Genomic DNA, 7,797 nt, shown 5'->3' with positions numbered 1-7,797 from the left:
CGAGAGACCTCCAGGACCCCATCCGGAGGGTTTCACGCGTGGTGAATGCTCTCAACTTTTCCACCTTTTGCGTGCATATTCTCTGAGAGCTCTAAACTATACTTTACCTGTAGGAATTCCAATCTGTACTGGGTCGGCATTGGCTTAAGCGGCCGCGCTGGCGGGCGGTGAACCCGGGGTCTTGAGGAGACGTCCCTTGCCCCTGCCTAGAGGGCAGGGTCGTCATCTGTAAGGAGGGTGGAGGTCCTGTCTGTAAGGAGGGCGGGCTGCCAGCTCTTCGGGTTACCTTGTGTTTCGTCTCCGTGGCCGCCCTGGAATGTTTGTCGGTGTTACTGTGTTCTTGTTAGCTGTTTTGTGCGCTTGTCTGTATTACTGTGTCTTTAACTGTCATAACTGTCTACATAAGGAGAGGGGGCAGCGGGCGATGGCGGCGGCTCATCTAGGCTGGTTGCTCGCCCGCTGTGCCTGGGCATCGCCGCTGGGGAGGCCGCGTCGGGCCGCGAGCGCTGGCGTCTGTCTGGAGGAAGAGGGAGACGCGGACGCGGGGTGGGCGTGTGGAGGAGAGGCGCGGGCCGCCCCGGAGGCCGCCTTCCACCTGCGCCTCTTCGGCTTGGGCTTGGCCAACAGCTCCTGGGCCTGGGTGGCCCCCGAGGGGGCGGGCTGCCCCGAGGGCGGGCCGGCCGCGATGCCGGGGAGGGCTGCTTGCGGCGGCGGCGGCGGCGGCCCCCGCTGGCAAGTGGCGCGCGCTGCTGCGCCTTCCCGCCGAGGCTGTGCGCCCGCATTCGGCGCTGCTGGCCGTGCGCGTGGAGCCGGGCGGCGCGGCCGCGGAGGAGGCGGCTCGCCCCGGGCGCTGGGCCAGGGGGCGGCGGGGCTGCTGGCGCTGGCAGCGCCGGCGCGGGGCCTGCAGCTGAGCACACTGGCGCTGGCGCCCCCCAGGTGCAGGTGCTGCGCGAGAGCGGCACGGAGGCCGAGCGGGCGGCGGCGCAGCGCCTGGAGCCCGCGCGGGCCCTGGGCGCTCTGTTGCTGCTGACCAGCCTGGCGCAGGCGGCGCTGGCGGTGCTGCTGTACCGCGCGGCCGACCAGCGCGCCCTGCCCGCCGTGCTGGGCAGCGCGGGGCTGGTGTTCCTCGTGGGCGAGGTGGTGCCGGCCGCCGTGAGCGGGCGCTGGCTGCTAGGGCCGCGCGCGCTGCTGCTCAGCCGCCTGGCGGTGCCGCTGACCTGCGGGTGGCGCTGCCCGTGGGCCAGCTGCTGGAGCTGGCGGCGCGGCCTGGGCGGCTGCGCGAGCGCATACTGGAGCTGGCCCGGGGCGGCGGCGACTCCTACAGCGACCTCAGCAAGGCGTGCTGCGCTGTCGGACCGTGGAGGATGTGCTCACGCCGCTCGAGGACTGCTTCATGCTGGACTTCGGCGTCCTGGCCACAGGACAGGCGGCCACACGCGCATCCTGCTGTACGAGGAGGAGCGCTCCAACATTGTGGACATGCTGTACCTCAAGGACTTGGCCTTCGTGGATCCCGAAGACTGCACGCCTCTCAGCACCATCACCCGCTTTTACAACCATCCGCTCCACTTTGTCTTCAACGACACCAAGCTGTACGCCGTCCTGGAGGAGTTCAAATGAGGGAAGTCTCACCTGGCCATCGTGCAAAAGGTGAACAACGAGGGTGAAGGTGACCCCTTCTACGAGGTGCTGGTCCTCGTCACCCTGGAGAACGTCATTGAGGAGATCATCAAGTCTGAGATCCTGGATGAGTCTGAGGACTACCGAGATGCCACCGTCAGGAAGAAGCCTGCTCCTCTGAGTACCCCTCTCTGGCAAAAAGAGGAATTCTCCTTGTTCAAGGTGTCTGACAATGAATATAAAGTGAAAATCTCGCCTCAGCTGCTCTTGGCCACCCAGCGCTTCCCCTCTGGAAAGGTGGATGTATTCAGCCCCCTGCAAATCTCCGAGAAGGTCCTGCTGCACCTGCTGAAGCATCCCAGCGTCAACCAGGAAGTGAGGTTTGACGAGAGCAACCGTCTGACTGCACACCATTACCTGTACCAGTGCAGCCAGCCAGTGGATTATTTCATTCTCATCCTGCAGGGCGGGGTTGAGGTGGAGATTGGGATAGAGGGCCTAAGTTCGAGAATGGAGCCTTCTTACTACGGAGTGTCTGCCCTGACAGCGCCATCCTCGGTTCACCAGTCCCCAGTGTCCTCGCTCCAGTCCGTCCACCACGACCTGCAGCCAGAGCCAGCCAATGGCGCTCGCTTGTCTGCATACTGTCCTGACTACACTGTGAGGACCCTCTCCAACCTGCAGCTCATCAAGGTCACGTGGCTGCAGTACCTCAATGCACTCCTGGCCACTGGAGCCCAGACCCATTTGGGGGTGGCAAGAGGGCGGGGGGATGGTTGGTGGTAGGCTTTCTACTTTGCCTTTTTCTCCTTATGCCCCCTTAGTGAGGGGCGGGAGCTCTGGCGGCAGCTCCAGGGTGAGGAGACAAGCCCCGGAGTCGGAAGAGCTGGGTTTGCTTCCGGGCCTAGCCACCAGCTGGCCGAGTGACCTTAAGCAAATCACTCTGTAATTTGTCGGCACCTCAGTTTCCTTCTCTGCCTATCAATGTTTGTGGAGTTGAAAGCACTTTGTGAAGTATAAAGCGTCGGTATGTACATAAGGAATGATTATTGTTTGTAAACGGGTTTTTTGTTGTTGTTGTTGTTGTTGTTGTAAGAAAAGTTAGCAATTGCCCAGTTCTTGGATTTTGAACCTGGGAACCTTGGATTGAAGTTGGAGATCCCCCTAAACTCCTTGAAATTGTATGCAGAAATAGTGAGAGTGTGCATTTTTGGGGAATGAAGATCCATCGCCAGCAAGTTTTCAAAGGGGGCTGTGACCCAGAAGAGTTAAGAACTATGATTCTTTTACTAAGATGACCAAAATGCTTCTTTGTTGTCAGCTGCTTTTATCAAATTCCAGACCATTGTCCAGCAAACACTATAGAAATGTTTGAACAGTTGGATTTCAAACATTTTCATTTTGTGGGGTGATGCTTACCAATGGTACAGCTCTAAGCAAGTGAACATAAACACATGTAAGTGTATTTTGTCTGGTTAGGAGTTTATCTGTTTTGCTATTCCATACAAATGTCTGAGAGGCAACAGTGTCCAATGAAAGCAAATTGTTTGGAAACCATGCCTTTCTCCTTGGCTTTGCTATGCCGTAATCCCTTGTTTCCCATACTTGGAATCCTATGTCCATCCATATTGTTGAACTATCTGACGTGAAGCTATGAGAGCTATGGCCTAGCCCCCTTTCCGCAGGCTGATTGCCCCCTGCAGACTGATCTGTAGAGTGCAGGGCTCCTGGGGCAGTCCCGTGGGTCCTGCCTCACGCGGTGTGTCCACTGGGCATATGTGAGCACGTGCGCACTTGGCAGTCCCTTTGCCCCATCCCCATGTTCCCTGTGGCAGCAGAACCCACAGGCTTCAGGAAGAGCAGTTGCGCTTGCTGGCTTTACTGATGCAAATGACCCTTCTTTCATGTATCTGGTATCCCCATTCCATTCATGTACATGACATGCCTCTTCTGAATTTGGTGTCGTGGCCTCTTTAGCAGCCTGCTCCCTTTGTGCTGGCCTGATCAAGGCATTTCTGATGCCCTTCTTCAAAAAGTGGAAAGCCGAATCTCATGCGGTTTGAATGTTGAGATTCCCAATAGGAAGCAATGCAGAGAGTAGTTTTCTCCAACTTTGGCTCTCGAGGCCTCCTGGGAGGGCTTCTCGCAGAACCATGTTGCCTCCAGCCATCCCTCCATGCTTCTGATTAGCTTCAGAGCCTGGGCAAGGTATGAGCGTGTGACCATCTTGCAAGAAGGGAACCGAGGATCGCAAACACCTGATTTTCTTCAAGCCACACCGCCAGTTGGCAGCAGGGCTGGGCAGGGCTCGGCAGAGATACGTCACGCTCCCCGAGGTCTCCTAAAATGATGGAAAGACTCACGTCGCCTACTGTGGTGCCTCCAACTACAGGATGGCCGAAGGCCCAGTGGATTGCCCGTGGCACATTTCTCTTCAGGGGCCAGGTATACAACTAGTCCCCATGCCGCAGTGCTGGCAACTGAGGGTCTGAAAGGACTTTGTGTAGGCCACAGAACAAAGAAGTGTCAGACGTCCAAGTGGGACCTGGAGAGCCGGGACCCAGAACCCGTGCTCCTGGGTGGGATAGAGTGGAGGTTTCCCGGCACGCAGAGATGCTGCCTGGTCCATGTCCTCCTGGGTGGAGCAGTGTCTTGTCCGAGGTCACCCTGAGGCCACAGCAGTGCACTGCTTTGTGGTCTCCTCTCAGAAAGGATGTGATGGCCTTGGGGCGTGCATGCAGGTAGAGGCCTCGTGAGTGAAGGTCTCATGGGTCCGTCGTATGCCCAGAAGCCTGCATACGAGTGGATGTTGAAAGCGGCAGCTCCTCCACGTTGGCATCTGGCCTGAGATTGCCATGGCCGAAAGCAGAAGTTGGGGACTTGCACACTCCCCTCCTGTGAAGTGGAGTGTCTTCACTTCTTGCCAGAGGTTCTGGCCACAAGCGGTACTGCAGCCATTGGCCCTTCACTCTACGAGGCGATGTCAACGGGCTGAGGCGCAGCAAGATGGGGCAGAGAGCCTGTGCCAGCCGTTGCCGGCCTCCCAGGGGTTTTCGCCAAGCTCAGGAGTCAAGGGGACAGACAACGTTTCCCTTTGCCTTGGGCCGCTTGCCAGGAGCTTCAGGGCCTCTGCCGGCCCTCAGGGCCAGCCCAGCAGTAAACTCATTGCAGACACAGTGCGTGAGTGGTCTTCAAACCTCTGCAAGAGGAGAGGCTCTCTGGGAAGGCCAGCCTGGTGTCCCAAGATGGTTGTGTTCAGACGCCTGCTGCCAGGAAGGCACTGCAGAGAGGATCTGTTATTGACGCCTTCTCTGACGATGATGAGGCGCTCACCACTACCACCACCAGCACCCCATCCCCCTTCCGGAGAAAGCCGTAGGAACTCAGAGCTGTGGGGCTTTGTCCTTCCTGCACCTTCTTGGCCACTCCAGAGGCTCGTGCATTTGCATGGCTAAAGAGGGTGCTCTTCTTTGGTCACAGCATCCCGAGGGTGGATTCCTTGCTCCTGACCGGACCTGTGGACATGGCTGTGCTTCCAGGGGAGTCCCATGGAGTCACTTGTTCTCCCGAGGTTGATGTGAAAATAAACTTGTTGGTACAGTCAGGGCAATTTGCCCCGTCCCCGAGTTCACTTTGGCCGATGAAAACAGACATCTAGGAAAGCTTGCATGCTGTCCTTAGATTTGGCGCTTCAGACTCTTTGGCTTTCCTGTGTGTGGAATCCTAATTCCATTGATATTGTTGAAATCTCTCTCATGAGCCCGCTCCCTGCCCTCCTTGTACTCAGGCTTTTTCCTGGCCCCAGCCTGATCTGTGATCCATTCTAGTGCCCCTGCGGATTCCCGTGGGTCCTGCTGACCAGCCATCCCACCAAGGATAATGTAAGAAGATGAGTGTACCTACGTTCAGGGCATGTCTTCTTATCCCCAGGTTCGCTGAGGCCGATAAAACCAAGGTATTGGGAAAGCTCGCATGGTCTCCTTGGCTTTGGTGCTCCAGAGTCCTTTGTTTTCTTCTGTTTGAAAAACTAACTCCATTGATATTGTTGAGCTGAAACTATTTAGTCACAACAAAGGCCCAATTTTTTCGAGTGTGCATTTCATTTCTTCAGTTAAGGCCTTCAGAGACATGGTAAATTTGGACCAGGGGATTTTTAGTTACCAACATTGAAGAAACCCTAAGATTTAAGAACAGACTCTCCATAACCCATGAGCAGGTGTGGCCTAAGCTGAGGGCCCTCTATGAGACTGGGCCACCCCCAGACCCCCATCGATATCGGCCAGGTGACTGGGTTTATGTGCGGAGATACCAACACCAGACACTTCAACCTCACTGGAAGGGACCCTACATCGTGATCCTGACCACTCCCACTGCTCTCAAGGTTGACGGGATTACTCCCTGGGTCCACTACACCCACGTCCAGCCAGCTGACCCACACACTGTTCTCAAGGACTTTGTTCCAGAATGGAAAAGCCAACCGGACAAGGACAATCCCCTAAAGCTAAGACTGTGCCATTCGCACTTATTTCCCACATCCAAGACTCCCTAGTCCGAGGTTGTCCTTTAAAACAGAAGGGGATTAGACTTAGTCTTCTTTTTTTTTAATTTTTTTTATTTATTTATGATAGTCACAGAGAGAGAGAGAGAGAGGCAGAGACATAGGCAGAGGGAGAAGCACCAGGAGCCTGATGTGGGATTTGATCCTGGGTCTCCAGGATCGCAACCTGGGCCAAAAGCAGGCGCTAAACTGCTGCGCCACCCAGGGTTCCCTAGACTTAGTCTTCTTACAACAAAGGGTGGGGGGGGGGTATTTGCTGCCTTAAATGTAAATAAGAGCGAGAACAGCAACACGGTTGGTGAGAATCCTGGCTTAATTATTCCCCCTGGCTCACTCTGAGAGCAACCTGGACCCATGATTGGGTCCTTCATAGGATCCTCTGAAAAAGGGGGGAATGTGGGACCCAGGAAATTTAACAAAATTCCCCTACCCCTGGACAAGCAGAGCAGGACTGACTTCATTTCGTGCTGCACCTGCCTTGTGCTGACCTGCTTATTGCTTAGGGCACTGCCCCACCCTAGTCAAGCCCAGGACACACCCTAATCAGAAATCGGCTCAGAGATAGGCCAGTTCAAATGGATACTTTAGGGTAAAATGTAATTCAATCGGCCACCTGCCTGTGGACCGATATGACTGTGCAACTATCTGCATATCCCATTGGCCACTGGACCCTATAAAGCTGCTACGCCTCTTAGTCTCGGAGTCCAAGTCCCTGCTCCACTGTGTCGGGTATACTTGGACCCAAGCTCAAGCTTCTGAATAAACCCTCCTGTGTTTGCATCAGTGTCAGCTCCTTGGTGGTTTCTCAGATTCGCAATCTAGGGCACAACAATTATAAAGCTACTGGTGGCTCTAGAAAAAAGCATAAAGTACTCAAGAGACTTCATGACTGCAGAATTTAGATCTAATCAGGCAGAAATTAAAAATCAATTAAATGAGATGAAATCCAAACTAGAGGTCCTAACGATGAGGGTTAACGAGGTAGAAGAACGAGTGACATAGAAGACAAGTTGATGGCAAAGATGGAAACTGAGGGAAAAAGAGACAAACAATTAAAATGCCATGAGGATAGATTAAGGGAAATAAGTGACAGCCTGAGGAAGAAAAAGCTACTTTTAATTGGGGTTCCCGAGGGCGCCCAAAGGGACAGAGGGCCAGAACATGTATTTGAACAAATCCTAGCTGAAAACTTTCCTAATCTGGGAAGGGAAACAGGCATTTGGATCCAGGAAATAGAGAGATCCCCCCCTAAAATCAATAAAAAACTTTCAACACTTCGACATTTAATAGTGAAGCTTGCAAATCCCAAACATAAAGAGAAGATCCTTAAAGCAGCAAGAGATAAGAGATCCCTAACTTATATGGGGTGAAATATCAGATTAACAGCAGACCTCTCCACAGAGACCTGGCAGGCCAGAAAGGGCTGGCAGGATATATTCAGGGTCCTAAATGAGAAAAACATGCAGCCAAGAATACTTTATCCAGCAAGGCTCTCATTCAGAATAGAAGGAGAGCTTCCAAGACAGGCAGGAACTGAAAAAATATGTGACCTCCAAACCAGCTCTGCAAGAAATTTTAAAGAGGACTCTTAAAATTCCCTTTTAAGAAGAAGTTCAGTG

The 7,797-nt window shown here is 54.3% G+C and overlaps 1 pseudogene; it reads left to right on the top strand.

Moving 5' to 3' along the window:
* Positions 1-424: 424 nt before the first annotated feature.
* LOC112672623 (metal transporter CNNM3-like) lies at positions 425-5,589 on the top strand (annotated as a pseudogene).
* The last annotated feature ends 2,208 nt before the right edge of the window (positions 5,590-7,797 follow it).

Source organism: Canis lupus, chromosome 28 (genome assembly GCF_003254725.2).
Source record: "Canis lupus dingo isolate Sandy chromosome 28, ASM325472v2, whole genome shotgun sequence".
NCBI lineage: Eukaryota > Metazoa > Chordata > Mammalia > Carnivora > Canidae > Canis > Canis lupus.
The sequence above is the reverse complement of the archived record's forward strand: the minus strand, read 5'-3'. Positions and strand labels throughout refer to the sequence as shown.